Source organism: Saccoglossus kowalevskii, chromosome 18 (assembly GCF_978046115.1).
Source record: "Saccoglossus kowalevskii chromosome 18, keSacKowa6.1, whole genome shotgun sequence".
In the NCBI taxonomy this organism is placed as follows: Eukaryota; Metazoa; Hemichordata; class Enteropneusta; family Harrimaniidae; genus Saccoglossus; species Saccoglossus kowalevskii.
The window spans coordinates 28,550,493-28,564,928 of record NC_140658.1 but is presented as its reverse complement, the minus strand read 5'-3'; the positions used below and the strand labels follow the sequence as shown (position 1 = coordinate 28,564,928).

Genomic DNA, 14,436 nt, shown 5'->3' with positions numbered 1-14,436 from the left:
GCCGGAACTAAGTCCTGACTTCTACCCAAATGTGTTCGTAGTACCAAATCTTCAAGTGGCAGGCGTCCAGTTCTGGACCTAGGCAGACTGAATCAGTACGTGCTCCTCGATCGGTTCCACATGGAGACAGCATTCAGGGTTCTTCTCTCCATCCACCATTTTGACTGGCTAGCCCCACTAGACTTAAGTGGGGCCTACCTGCACATACCGATGCACCCACCGAGTTGCCATCTTTTTCGAATCGCCCAGCTGGGCCAAGTATTCGAATTTCGGGTGCCTCCCGTTTGGGTTAGCACAGCGCCCTACGTGTTCATCCGAGTGATGAAACAGGTAGTGCTGCTGCTTCACCAGATGTCGGTACACCTTAATCTATACCCAGACTACTGGTTACCAACAACCCGGGCAAGGGGTTAATAACCAAACGCGTCAGACTAACACAGGATTTACTTCACCAGTTGGGCTCGTGAGTAAATTGACATGTCCCACATTGACCCAATGCGCAGTTGGTGTCCCGGGGCATGGAGTTTTGACACAGAGGTAAGCTTGGCTTAGCTATTTCAAGCGTGTTGCTTAGCGCTAAGCAGCCTAGCCGAATGCCTAGTCAGCGTTTCCTCAGTGTCCCTCCGTGAACTAATGCAGATCATCAGAATGATGACTTCCGTTCAAAGGGTCGTTCCCCAGGCCGCGCTACGCAGCCACCCAGTATAACTGTTATGGCCAAAACAAACTTATTTAACTCAGTTTATCATTCCTGTTACATTGTACTTGCTCTCTTAAATCCGCTATTGTTATTCACGATACTACGTGTGGTTAGTGCGCCACCTATGGTAGCATTGGAGGTGAGACGGGAAGTAGAACTTGAACAAACAAACAAGGTGGTTATTGCAAGAAATCAATCGTATGCAGTGACACATAGCGTTGGTTAAGTTTTGTGGCAGAAACTTCGAAAGACTGGCAAGTTTACAGCTTACAAGCAATCGAACGTTTAGTTGATAGCTGGGTAGATCTACAAGTACGGTGAGAGACACTTTATGCAGATTAATCTTGTTATATTTTAGCGAGTCGTTTCTCCATGCGGCAGAGTTGTGTCGATGATGTAATAACATGTTGCAACCACGTTGGGTGATCACGCATTCACTTAGTGATCACAGCCGGACGCCCAAATAATGCCAGTTTACAAAATAATAATAGTTCAGTGATTCATGAATGATTTACTCTGTACTGTCATTTTCTGAATTTGTGTGGTATTTTATATACATGAAGGTTATTTACTGAAAAGTATGTGTATTTTTTCTTGTTGCCTGAAGGCGCTATTACTGTTGATATATTTCCCTTTGTGTGTGCTCTTATGGAGCTGTATTTGTAACATTGAGAAAGGCTTGGTGAGACTTTGTGACATTCTATTTTTTGTATTATTTGTATTTTTGCAGTCAATCATTCTATACCATCAGAGTACTATTCAGCCTGTACATGTCATAACTGGTATGATGAATAGGAATAAAGCATAACTTAAAGGGAAACTGTTGTTTCATAACTGTCGGAAGAATGCATTGACGTGGGAGACCCATAGCCTGTCAACAGTGGTGTCTATATATTTCATTGAGTCAATAACATTTATACGGGGCTCTACAGTTTTGGGAAATTTATACGGACATTACATTTCTATTGACGTACTTGGTCAACTCCCATTGAAAGGATTGAGACATTCTCCACCAATGCCAGTGATTATCTTGAACAAGAATACAAGTGGATTATAATGGAGTCTACAACAAATAGCCACATTGGTGAAGAAAACCTAAGGGTTGATGGAATTGGTTCTTTTACTAGCAATCAAGAAAGACAAAGAGGAGATACCTTATACTCCAAGCGATCAAGGATTCCTACAGAAAAGGGAAAAGCATACTTTCTTGAACTTAAATTGAAGAATCGATATACTATATGTAAGAAACTTAACAGCGAGTCTGACCACATCTTGTCATTAATGAATGATCGAATGACAGACCTGAGTTCAATAAGATCAGTGTACACAAAGTGGATGATGACGTATGAGGAGTTCTTAATATGCCATGATGAATATCGGAAATTGCTTACACCATCTGACGAGCATGAAGATCGATTACAGTGGTTCAGACCTCAGAACGAATTTTACAAGAATATACAAGACAACGTCAGGGAATGGATACGGAGAGAGGAACACGTAACACAGAGATTGTATGAAGCCAATGTAAAGCCAGGGGACAGCGCTTCGCAAACAAGTAAAGCAGCTTCAAGGCTCTCCAAGAGGTCACGTTCGAGCACTGCCTCAACTCATGTTAGTTCCCTTGCTATGGCGAAGGCAAAAGAAGACCAAAGAAAGGCAGAGATGTTAGCCAGAGTGGAGAAGCTGAAAGAAAAACAGGCATTAGAACAAGAAAACCAAGCTCTACAGCAAGCAAGATTTCAGCTCAAAATAAAGGAAGAGCAACTTGATTTAGAAACGGAGATGGCCGTAGCAGATGCCAGACGCAAGGTTCTTACTGAGCTGGAAGCAAACGAGTTAACAGAAAGTGACATTTCACAGGGACAGCTTTATAGAGCAACCAATGATAAGTCAGGTAGAGTAGACCATGTACATGATGATGCATATGGACAAGTAGGTGATGCTAGTGTTTTCAATTTGAAGGGGGGTCCTTGTTTAGGGATGCATGATGGCGAGTCAGTGTTGGATTCTTTCAGGGGGGTGCCTCCTGCTCATAGTCTTGGTGGTGTTGATGCTGCCTTTGTGCGTGACATGCATGGTTCGCTCGGCGGCGGGGGGCGCGGCCGTGATGCTGGGTATCAGCGCCCAAGAGCGGATAGCGGATCGTCAAATGAGGGCATCCTGGCAGTGGTTAGGGAACTGAAAAAGCCGCAGTCAGATATCAAAAGGTTCAGTGGGAACTGTTTGGAGTACAGGAAGTTTGTTCGCCAGTTCAATGCCAGAATTGTGTCCGTTACTGACGACATTGAGGAGCGCATGAATTACTTGGAGCAGTACACCACTGGTGAAGCAAATAAAATAGTAACTGGATATAGTTTCCTTGCTGCCGAAATTGGATACACAGCTGCCTTTAAAGAGCTTGACAAGAGGTATGGAAATACGCAAATGATTGCTAATGCTTATTTAGAGAAAGCCAAAAAATGGCCGATAATTAAAGCTGATGATGCCAAAGCCTTAGACGAATTTGCGATTTTCCTATGCGAATGTGAATATGCAACTCGAAGCATTAGTTCCATGAAGACGATGGAATACCATGATCACATGAAAATCCTCATTCAGAAACTGCCTTACTACCTTCATGGCAAGTGGAGAGCAATTGTACATAGAGCTAATGAGAATGGGAAGCCCATTACCTTTGGAAAGTTGGTAGAGTTTGTTAAAGCTGAAGCCGAGCAGGCCAATGATCTATTGTATGGAAAACAAGCCATGCACATAGAAACCTCTTCCTTTAAAGGTACAAAGACTCGTACACAGCCATACAGAAATAGAGGGAGTTATGCTACTGATGTTGATAAGGTGGACCAGATTGAGCAAGAACACTACTGCTCAGATTCCCGTGGCACAGTTGGACAGAGCCCATCTTGTAATGCAGCAAAGTTGGCCAACCAGGTATCTAATCTTACCTTAAAAGAAGTCTGCATGTTCTGCAAGAGTGAACACCATGGTGTAGATAGGTGTGATAGCTTAATGAAGGAATCGCGTGAGGTCAAACTGAATTTCTTGAAATCTAAGGGTGTATGTTTTGGTTGTTTAAAGCCTGGGCATATGAGCAAAGAATGCCGCTTCAGAGCAACGTGCACCAAATGTAAAGGACGTCACCCTACAATTCTTCATGAAGAAAGGTATGTGAAGGCAGACGAGCATGCTGAAACTAAGTCACGTGACAATAATTTTGGGCATAAGGCTACAAGTGCCTGTGCAAGTGTAAATGAAGAGTCCAGTGCCCATATGGGGGCCGGTGATTGTACAATGGCCATTATACCTGTGGTTGTGAAGACAAAGAATGGCGGTATGGATATCCAGACGTATGCATTTCTTGACCCTGGAAGTAGTGTTTCATTTTGCACCGAGGGTCTAATGAGGCGACTGGGGGCTAGTGGTAATAAGGCGAAAATTACTCTCAACACGATGGGTGTACCTTACACCATGAACACATACATGGTCAAAGGGTTGGAGCTGAGTGACTTGAGATGTAACAATTCCATTAAACTTCCAACAGTGTATACAAAGGATAAAATGCCGGTTTCTCTCCATCATATGCCCACCTGGAAAGACATCTCAATGTGGCCCCATCTGCGTCACCTTGAACTTCCACAGATTGATGCTGACATTGAGCTACTAATAGGAAATGAGGTACCTGATGCCTACACACCATTAGAGACTATCACTGGTCCACGTGGCAGTCCCCATGCTTCGAGAAGTTTGCTAGGATGGATCCCATGGAATGTGGTTCGAGGAGCAAGTAATAAACAAATGGGTATGGTGCAGAACAGTTTAGTCGTTAATAGAGCAGAAGTAGTTGCCATACAAGAGGTGGAGGGACTCAAAGCATTAGACAAGCTAGTGAGAAGTTCCATAAACATGGATTTTCCTGAGCGGGTAATAGATGACAAAAGAGAAAACTCTCAAGAAGATAAATTGTTTCTATCAAAGGTAGACACCTCTGTGAAATATACCGAGGGACACTACACGATTGGGCTGCCATTTCGAAATGATGATTCAAAGCTGCCAAATAACAAGGAGTACGCTAAGCAGAGACTTAGGGGTCTTGAGAAAAGGATGAGAAGAGATTCTAAGTTCTCTAGTGATTATAAGGCATTCATGGCTAACATGATTGAGAAGAAATATGCTATCCTTGTACCACAAAGAATACTAGATCGAAATGATGGCAGGGTGTGGTACATACCACACCACGGTGTCTACCACCCGAAGAAGCCTGACAAAATTAGAGTGGTCTTTGATTGCTCAGCAAAGTGTCGAGGTGTGTCTCTAAATGACTTGCTGTTACAGGGCCCAGATCTAACAAATAATCTACTGGGAGTACTCTTACGGTTCAGACAAGAACCTGTGGCACTAATGGCGGACATAGAGGCCATGTTTCACCAAGTGGGTGTTCCAGCTAGAGATAGAGACTGTTTGAGATTCCATTGGTGGACAGATGGCAACTTGGACACTCAGCCAGATGTATACCAGATGACAGTCCACTTATTTGGTGCAGTGTCTTCTCCAAGTTGTGCAAATGCTGCACTGCACAAAAATGCTATAGATAACCAAGATTTGTTCGATCCTGAGATTGCGGAAACAGTTCTGAAGAATTTCTATGTGGACGACTGTTTAAAGTCATGTGCAACTGAAGAAAGTGCTAAGTTGGTAGCCCAAGACCTAATAAGCCTCTGTGATATGGGTGGTTTTAAGTTAACTAAGTGGATAAGTAATAGCCACAAGGTTTTGGAATCGATTCCAGTTGAAAGCAGGGCCAAGAATGTTAAGCAACTAAATCTAAGTTGTGATGATCTTCCTATGCAGCGTGCACTTGGTGTGTTCTGGAATGTCGAGTCAGATGCCCTGGGTTTTGATATTGACATTCAGGAGCGATCCTCCACGAGAAGGAGCCTTTTATCAGTGATCTGCTCAATCTATGATCCAATTGGGTTAGCGGCTCCATTTGTGCTGCCTGGTAAAATTCTTCTGCAAGACTTGTGTCGACGCAATATCGGATGGGACGAAGAGATAGACAGTAAAGATCTACAAAGGTGGAGAAAATGGGCAGCAGACCTCCCTCAATTAAAGACCATCTCTGTACAAAGGTGTCTCAAGCCCCCCAGCTTTGGCAAAATAGTTTCATGTCAACTTCACAACTTTTCTGATGCAAGCGAAAGAGGTTATGGTACCGCATCCTACGTTCGTTTTGTAAATGACAAAGGAATGGTCCACTGTGCTCTTTTGGTTGGTAAATCCAGAGTAGCTCCAGTCAAGAAGGTAACCATTCCACGCATGGAATTGACAGCTGCTGTCATCTCGGTACGAATGAGCAAGCTGATAAAGAGAGAGTTGGAGTATACTTTCGACAAAACGTTCTTCTGGACAGACAGTATGTCAGTCATACGGTATTGCTTGAATGAAACTGCTCGCTTTCACACATTCGTGGCAAATCGTGTAAATGTTATCCGAGAAGCATCTGAGACATCACAATGGAGGTATGTAGATTCTAAATCTAATCCTGCAGATGACTCTTCTAGGGGACTTGATGTAGCTGACTCAGCTCGGCGGAATAGGTGGTTGGATGGTCCGTCATTTCTCTGGAAACCTGAGACCGAATGGCCTACATGCAGTGCCTTTTCTACTGCACTCCCGGATACTGACCCAGAGATAAAGAAAGAGGTGCATACATCAGTTCTAATGAACCCATCTCCTGGAATCTTGGACAGATTCATGTCACACTACTCAAGCTGGATGAATTTGAAGATAGCCATTGGTTGGATTTTGGTAGCAAAGGAGAAGCTTCGGAAATTGGCTACGACGCGTAAGGAAGTGAGAGAAGCAGTAAGAAAAACATTTATGGATCCAATAGAACAAGAGAAGGTTGTTAATGACAAAATGAAAGAGTTCAAAAGGGTGTCAAAGCATTTTAAGCCTGCAGAGCTCACAGTACAGGACTTACGAAAGGCAGAGCATAGTATATTGGCTTACACCCAAAGGCAACATTTCTCAGATGACTTCAAGGCCTTGACATCAGACTCCCAAAGGATTACATGTGGGAGCCGTTTGTACAAATTAGATCCAGTAGTAAAAGATGGACTCATTCGAGTTGGAGGCCGCCTGGAACGTGCAGTATTATCAGAGAGTATTAGACATCCAATAGTTCTACCCAAAGACTCCCCTGTGTCACATCTCATTATAGATGCTGTACATAAATCTGTTGGACATCTTGGTAGGAATGCTATGCTGAACAGTCTCCGTCAGAAGTATTGGATTTTATGTGCCAACACCTTAGTGAGGAGAGCTGTAGCCAGATGCATTGTGTGCCGAAGATACAGGGCCAAAATAGGTGAACAAAAAATGGCGGATCTGCCATCCGAGCGTGTCACACCAGATAACCCTCCATTTACGCATACCGGCGTTGATTACTTTGGGCCTTTGGAGGTCAGACGAGGTCGTTGTACTGTTAAAAGGTATGGTGTTGTATTTACCTGCATGGCAACACGTGCAGTCCACTTGGAAGTTGCGTATTCAATGAATACTGATTCTTGTGTTAATGCTCTTAGGCGATTTAAAGCCAGAAGAGGGAATGTCCAGTCTATAAGATCAGATAACGGTACTAACCTTGTAGGTGCCAAAAGAGAACTGCAGGAGGAACTTAATAAATGGAACCACAAAAAGATTGGAAGCATACTTCGGCAAGATCATATTGAGTGGAGATTTAATCCTCCTGCTGGATCACATATGGGCGGGATATGGGAGCGACAAATTAGAACGATTCGAAAGATTCTTGTGTCACTCTTTAAGGAACAAACAGTATACTTGAATGACGAAGCACTTCAGACCCTGTTTTGTGAGGTGGAGGCTATTATCAATGGACGCCCCATATCAGTTGTATCAGAAGATCCTAATGATCTTGAAGCATTAACTCCAAATCACCTGCTGTTGCTGCATGCAAATCAGACCCTGCCTCCTGGTGTATTTGAGAAGCAAGACACATACGTGAAACGTAGATGGCGCCAAGTACAATATTTGGCAGATGTGTTCTGGAGGAGATGGCTAAATGAGTACCTACCATCGCTGCAGGAAAGACAAAAATGGGTTCACCCCAGACGAAACCTGGCTTTGGGGGATATTGTCCTTGTCATAAATAATTCAGTCCCAAGAAACATCTGGCCAATGGGAAAGGTAGTGGAGGTGATGAAGGACCGAAGGGGGCTGGTTCGAATGGTTAAAGTTAAGACGAAGACCAATGTGTATTTGCGTCCAGTGGACAAGTTATGTTTGCTACTGGAATCTGATGATGCTGATGGTGGATTTGATGGTCCTAAGCCACAGGTCGGTGATGTTTAGGTTTGCGGTTAGCAGTCCTTCGTGAGTGCTTGGTGGCCTGTTGCGGGTGTGTCTTCCGTGGTGGGTGGCGCTGTGCGTGTTTATGTGCGGGGGCTGCGTTGATGCCATCAAGCTCCTGTGATTGCTTTGGCTACCTCATGGGTGGATTTTGGCTGACTCGCACTTTAATGTTTTTTTTGTTTTGTTTTGTTTTTGTTTTTTTTTTAGTGATACTTTAATTAGATTTGGCCATTAGTTAGTTTTTAAATAATTGGTTCGACTAAGTCTGTACAATTAGGGGGCCGGAATGTTATGGCCAAAACAAACTTATTTAACTCAGTTTATCATTCCTGTTACATTGTACTTGCTCTCTTAAATCCGCTATTGTTATTCACGATACTACGTGTGGTTAGTGCGCCACCTATGGTAGCATTGGAGGTGAGACGGGAAGTAGAACTTGAACAAACAAACAAGGTGGTTATTGCAAGAAATCAATCGTATGCAGTGACACATAGCGTTGGTTAAGTTTTGTGGCAGAAACTTCGAAAGACTGGCAAGTTTACAGCTTACAAGCAATCGAACGTTTAGTTGATAGCTGGGTAGATCTACAAGTACGGTGAGAGACACTTTATGCAGATTAATCTTGTTATATTTTAGCGAGTCGTTTCTCCATGCGGCAGAGTTGTGTCGATGATGTAATAACATGTTGCAACCACGTTGGGTGATCACGCATTCACTTAGTGATCACAGCCGGACGCCCAAATAATGCCAGTTTACAAAATAATAATAGTTCAGTGATTCATGAATGATTTACTCTGTACTGTCATTTTCTGAATTTGTGTGGTATTTTATATACATGAAGGTTATTTACTGAAAAGTATGTGTATTTTTTCTTGTTGCCTGAAGGCGCTATTACTGTTGATATATTTCCCTTTGTGTGTGCTCTTATGGAGCTGTATTTGTAACATTGAGAAAGGCTTGGTGAGACTTTGTGACATTCTATTTTTTGTATTATTTGTATTTTTGCAGTCAATCATTCTATACCATCAGAGTACTATTCAGCCTGTACATGTCATAACTGGTATGATGAATAGGAATAAAGCATAACTTAAAGGGAAACTGTTGTTTCATAACTGTCGGAAGAATGCATTGACGTGGGAGACCCATAGCCTGTCAACAGTGGTGTCTATATATTTCATTGAGTCAATAACATTTATACGGGGCTCTACAGTTTTGGGAAATTTATACGGACATTACAATAACACTTGTTATAACGCCGAGCTCTCCTATGGAAACTAGATAGGCGGTTTTCGATCTCGGACCAAGTGAAGGAAGCCCTGCCCTGGTGGTCGTCACTGGCCAACCTCGGGCAGAGGGGCCCCCTTGGACCCGCTCGCCGCAGGTATGACTCTGTTAACAGATGCCTCCCCCCTGGATTGGGGGAGTGCATCTATTGGACGAACAAGCCCAAGGATATGGCTCCCGCATTAGTTTCGTGACTACCATATCAACCGGCTCAAACTGTGAGCAGTATACTTAGCACTACCACGCTTTCTACCCATAGTTCGAGACCACAGAGTCCTGCTCCGCACGGCCAACGCAGCGGTGGTCTCCTTCAAGAAGGAGGGGGGGCGCATTCCCCATTGTTGTCAGTCCTAGCGGAGCAAAATCCTCCTTTGGTGCCTGGAGTATGTGGAGCTAACCACACACCACCTTCCAGGGGTGAGGAACAGTCTGGCGACGCCCTTTCACGGCGACTCCGTCTCCAGAACACGGAGTGGCAGATACCCCAGTGGGTAGCCTCCAGGCTGTTTCGGCTGTTGACGGTCCATGGTTAAACCAGTTTGCCGCACCCCGGAACACCAAGCTCCTGACGTACGTAACACTCCTGCTGACTCCAGGAGCCTGGGCCAGGGTCGCTTTGCCACCCCGCAGACCCACTTAGTTGTGTACGCCTTTCCTCCCTTCCCGCTAGTTCACCGGGCACCGGAGAAAACTTCGACAGGTGCACACCTGCATATTATCATTGGTTGCACCCAATTGGCCAAGCAGGGCCTAGTTTCCACCGCTGTCGGAAACGATAGTCGAAACACCAGCAGTGCTTTCGGACTTACCGGACCTGTCGTCCCAACAGACGGCACACTACCAACGAGCCCAGCGGGTATCACTTACATGCATAGAGGCTCTCATTAGACCCGCACATATGAAAGCTTTATCTGAGCGGGCTGCCAACGTTTTGGCCAGGGCGAACAGGGATTCCACCAATGCAGCCTACATTTCTAGGCTGCGAGCATACACTGGTTAGTGTAGCGGAAGGGAGATTGATCGATACCATCCCTCTATTGGCCAGGTAGCAGGCTCCTTCATCCACCTGTTTGACGAAGTGGGTTTGTCCTATGCAGCGATCGTTGGCTACAGTTCGGCCTTGTCCCCCCACCATTCAAACGTACGGGAACAAGAATAACCGATTGTCCTATTATTAGGAGACTATTTACTGCTTTCCAGACGCTGAGACCCCATACCAAGGGAACCGCCCAACTGGGACTTGTCGGCTGTGTTGTCCGCTCTAGAGGTCTATAATACTTTGACTTCCTCAACAGAGTTTGCAGAGACACCAAGTACGAGTGCATGAGGTCTGTGCGATTGCTAACTCGCTAGTGCTAGTGTCAGGCGCCCCCCCTCGAGCACACATGGAGGGCAGGCTTCTGGAGAACGCAGAACGTCTTTAATAACTACCACCTAAGGGACACCGAATCCATTGAAAAGGGTCTCTCTAGATTGGTTTGCTGACCCAGCCCGAACGACCGCTAGGGTCCCTGCGCATAGGCAATAAGTCAGTCCGGCATTTTATGCGGACAGATTTCTCTACCTTCAGCAATCCCCTGGAAGCTCCCAGGTCCCGCTTTACAGTCTATGCCCTCATGCAGAACTGTTTCGGTCTTTACTTCGAAAGTTTACTACCCCCTCAGTATTGGGTTGGGGTCTAGGTTTCTCGGGATCACCGAACCCTGTCACCGTAGCATCATTTTGGCTTCACAGCACAGCACAGGACAGCACAGGCAAGGTAAGACACCCCCCATTTTTTGGGGGGGTCTTAACTAGGGTGTTGAGTTTGTTTTCATCCCGGACTGGGAAAAGACTTTCATTATTCTTTCTGTTTGCTCAGAAAAACCCGCCACCTATCGGTGTCTGACTCTGCCTACAGTTCAAAATAGTCATTTTGACTGACCGGAGTCTATGGTGGGTAATTGAACGTAGTGAATTTAGGCAAGGGTTCTCTGAACCCGCCTATTCACATAGTTCATACCCACCATAGACTCCGGGTCCCACCCCCAACCTCCCCACTCTTTCCGTCGTGTTGGTCTAAGTCCTCGAGGCGGAGAGAAAGGAACCAGAGTGATGGACGGCTACCTGTTGCGCTGCCAGGTGGCTTCGGTCACGTGCGATCGTGACGTAAGCGGTAAAAGAATCTTGAGGTCATGGGGCTTCCCCTGACCTGGATTCTATCTCTCCGTCACAGGCAGAATCACTGATTAATGCCTACAGTTCAAAATAGTCATTTTGACTGACCGGAGTCTATGGTGGGTATAAACTATGTGAATAGGCGAGTTCGGAGAACCCTCGCCTAAAGGTGTTAGCAAATGAAATTTAAAAAAAAAAATTAAAGATAAGCATGTGCTGAAAATCATTGAAAATTGAATATTTCACACATATTTCTTACAGTTCACATAAAATCAGACCACCAAATATTTCCTGTCTTAGCTCCTAGATCCTAATATGGTTAGGAATCTTCTCAAAGTGCAGTTTTAAAATAGCTTATCGCCAGTTTGTTTCTGCTAGAAAAACAGTGCAATTTATTAGTGTTTAAAAGTATTGAAACCCAGTGCAATATTCATCTATAAAATAGCCAGGTTTTATCAGATATATTTTATTTGCAGATATGAATTAGGATTACTGGAGAGAGTCTCGTCAGAAGCTGTTACGTCTATAATTCAAAGCAAAATAGAACACTACATTATACATACTTGTAAAGAAGAATTTGAATCATCATTTATAGGACCATTAGAAAAGGTAAGACAATTGAAATAAGGGATGGAAAACTATCTCAATTTTTAAGTAAATGCATGAAATGGGAAAACAAATTTTGGTTGGATGGTGTACAAAACATCATTATTTACCTGAGACCAAAAGTAATAGTAGAATTAATCCATTCGTAAAACTCCTTACAAATGTGTATTACCGGTACTGACACTTTTGAATGTTTTCCTTATTTGGAAAATGGGTCACATTTATTCTTACTTTCCTTGTTTACATCGGATACAGCAATAATATAGGATGACTAATAGAATTTCCTCAATGAATGCAATATATTAAACAGACAAGAAAACTTTGGCATTTTGGTATCTCACTAAATTGTTACTGCACACAGGAAAAGATGTATAATAATAATCATGAGAATACCATAAAGTATGCACTCAGGCAGTACAGAATCGCATTGACCTCTTCTATGCATATGATTGATATGATCACCAGTACTGCCTTTATGAATACTTTTCAGTATTCTCATAATAACCTCATATTAAACACACTCACAAAGGCAGCTTTGCCAAGAACAAAAGTCAAAAGTGTTTATATTAGTGTATACTATCATGGCTGAAAGGCAAAGTAGTTGGATGGTTAAATTTAGTTTTCCGAGGTGAACTGCCACAGCAAAGATTACTAAGCAATAGTACAAAGGTTTCTCTTGTTCAATGGAAAGATCGGTTACAATACTTTCTGTATCAAACATATGCCAATCTTCGCATTGAAGAACTGTTTAATATAATAGTAGAGTCCAAAGAGTCTGTGCCTGCTTTAGAAGACTTGAAGAATTGCCTGGAGAAAACAGATCAGAGAAATCAATTAATGAGTTCGCTAAAGACAGCCTTAGAGACCAGGCTGTTGCATCCAGGTGAGAATACACGATGTAGCTATATTTGATTTGCTGAATATTATGTAAATAAAAAAAAAACATTCATTTTAACACAATGCCTGCTTAAATTAAAGCCTTCGTGGATAGCCAAAATGACTGTAAAAAACAGCGTCATTCGGTTCTTAAAGTACATAATAATAGAGTAAATGTGGTATGTTTTTACTGATCTTATGTTGATCAACAGACATCAAGTTGATTCATAAACCTTGTAAGGTATATGATTTATTATCATTTTTTTTACCTTCCACAAAATACTTGCCTAACTTTGAAATCACTCTCTTTTGAAAATTATCAGTAAGAGTTTAGGTTTAAAAAAATTTTTTAATGTAATGTAACCCAGTAAAAATATCAATTATTAGAGCATTATGTGTGTTGGATCCAGCTAGTGTAATATTACTGTAATATATATATATTTGTTTTAGGTGCCAATACAGCAGATATATTGACCCAGTATATATCATCTATTAGAGCATTATGTGTGTTGGATCCAGCTAGTGTAATATCACTGTAATATATATATATTTGTTTTAGGTGCCAATACAGCAGATATATTGACCCAGTATATATCATCTATTAGAGCATTATGTGTGTTGGATCCAGCTAGTGTAATATTACTGTAATGTATATATTTGTTTTAGGTGCCAATACAGCAGATATATTGACCCAGTATATATCATCTATTAGAGCATTACGTGTGTTGGATCCAGCTAGTGTAATATTACTGTAATGTATATATTTGTTTTAGGTGCCAATACAGCAGATATAATTGACCCAGTATATACCATCTATTAGAGCATTACGTGTGTTGGATCCAGCTAGTGTAATATTACTGTAATATATATATTTGTTTTAGGTGCCAATACAGCAGATATATTGACCCAGTATATATCATCTATTAGAGCATTATGTGTGTTGGATCCAGCTAGTGTAATATTACTGTAATATATATATTTGTTTTAGGTGCCAATACAGCAGATATATTGACCCAGTATATATCATCTATTAGAGCATTATGTGTGTTGGATCCAGCTAGTGTAATATTACTGTAATGTATATATTTGTTTTAGGTGCCAATACAGCAGATATATTGACCCAGTATATATCATCTATTAGAGCATTACGTGTGTTGGATCCAGCTAGTGTAATATTACTGTAATGTATATATTTGTTTTAGGTGCCAATACAGCAGATATAATTGACCCAGTATATATCATCTATTAGAGCATTACGTGTGTTGGATCCAGCTAGTGTAATATTACTGTAATATATATATTTGTTTTAGGTGCCAATACAGCAGATATATTGACCCAGTATATATCATCTATTAGAGCATTATGTGTGTTGGATCCAGCTAGTGTAATATTACTGTAATATATATATTTGTTTTAGGTGCCAATACAGCAGATATATTGAC

The 14,436-nt window shown here is 42.4% G+C and overlaps 2 long non-coding RNA genes and 1 pseudogene across 3 annotated transcripts in view; all 3 read left to right on the top strand.

Annotated features, from left to right (window-relative positions):
• The window catches only part of LOC144353146 (anaphase-promoting complex subunit 2-like), a 44,182-nt pseudogene that overhangs the window by 8,543 nt on the left and 21,203 nt on the right, over nucleotides 1-14,436 (top strand). Inside the window, exons 5-7 of the transcript XR_014927011.1 lie at nucleotides 11,989-12,121; nucleotides 12,689-13,001; nucleotides 13,661-13,750. The product of XR_014927011.1 is annotated as an anaphase-promoting complex subunit 2-like (transcript). The remainder of the gene's footprint in view (nucleotides 1-11,988; nucleotides 12,122-12,688; nucleotides 13,002-13,660; nucleotides 13,751-14,436) is intronic.
• LOC146732011 (uncharacterized) lies at nucleotides 890-1,518 on the top strand. Its single transcript, XR_014927044.1, has 2 exons — nucleotides 890-954; nucleotides 1,431-1,518. It is a non-coding gene; the product is annotated as an uncharacterized LOC146732011 (long non-coding RNA).
• Nucleotides 8,539-9,167, top strand: LOC146732010 (uncharacterized). Its single transcript, XR_014927031.1, has 2 exons — nucleotides 8,539-8,603; nucleotides 9,080-9,167. It is a non-coding gene; the product is annotated as an uncharacterized LOC146732010 (long non-coding RNA).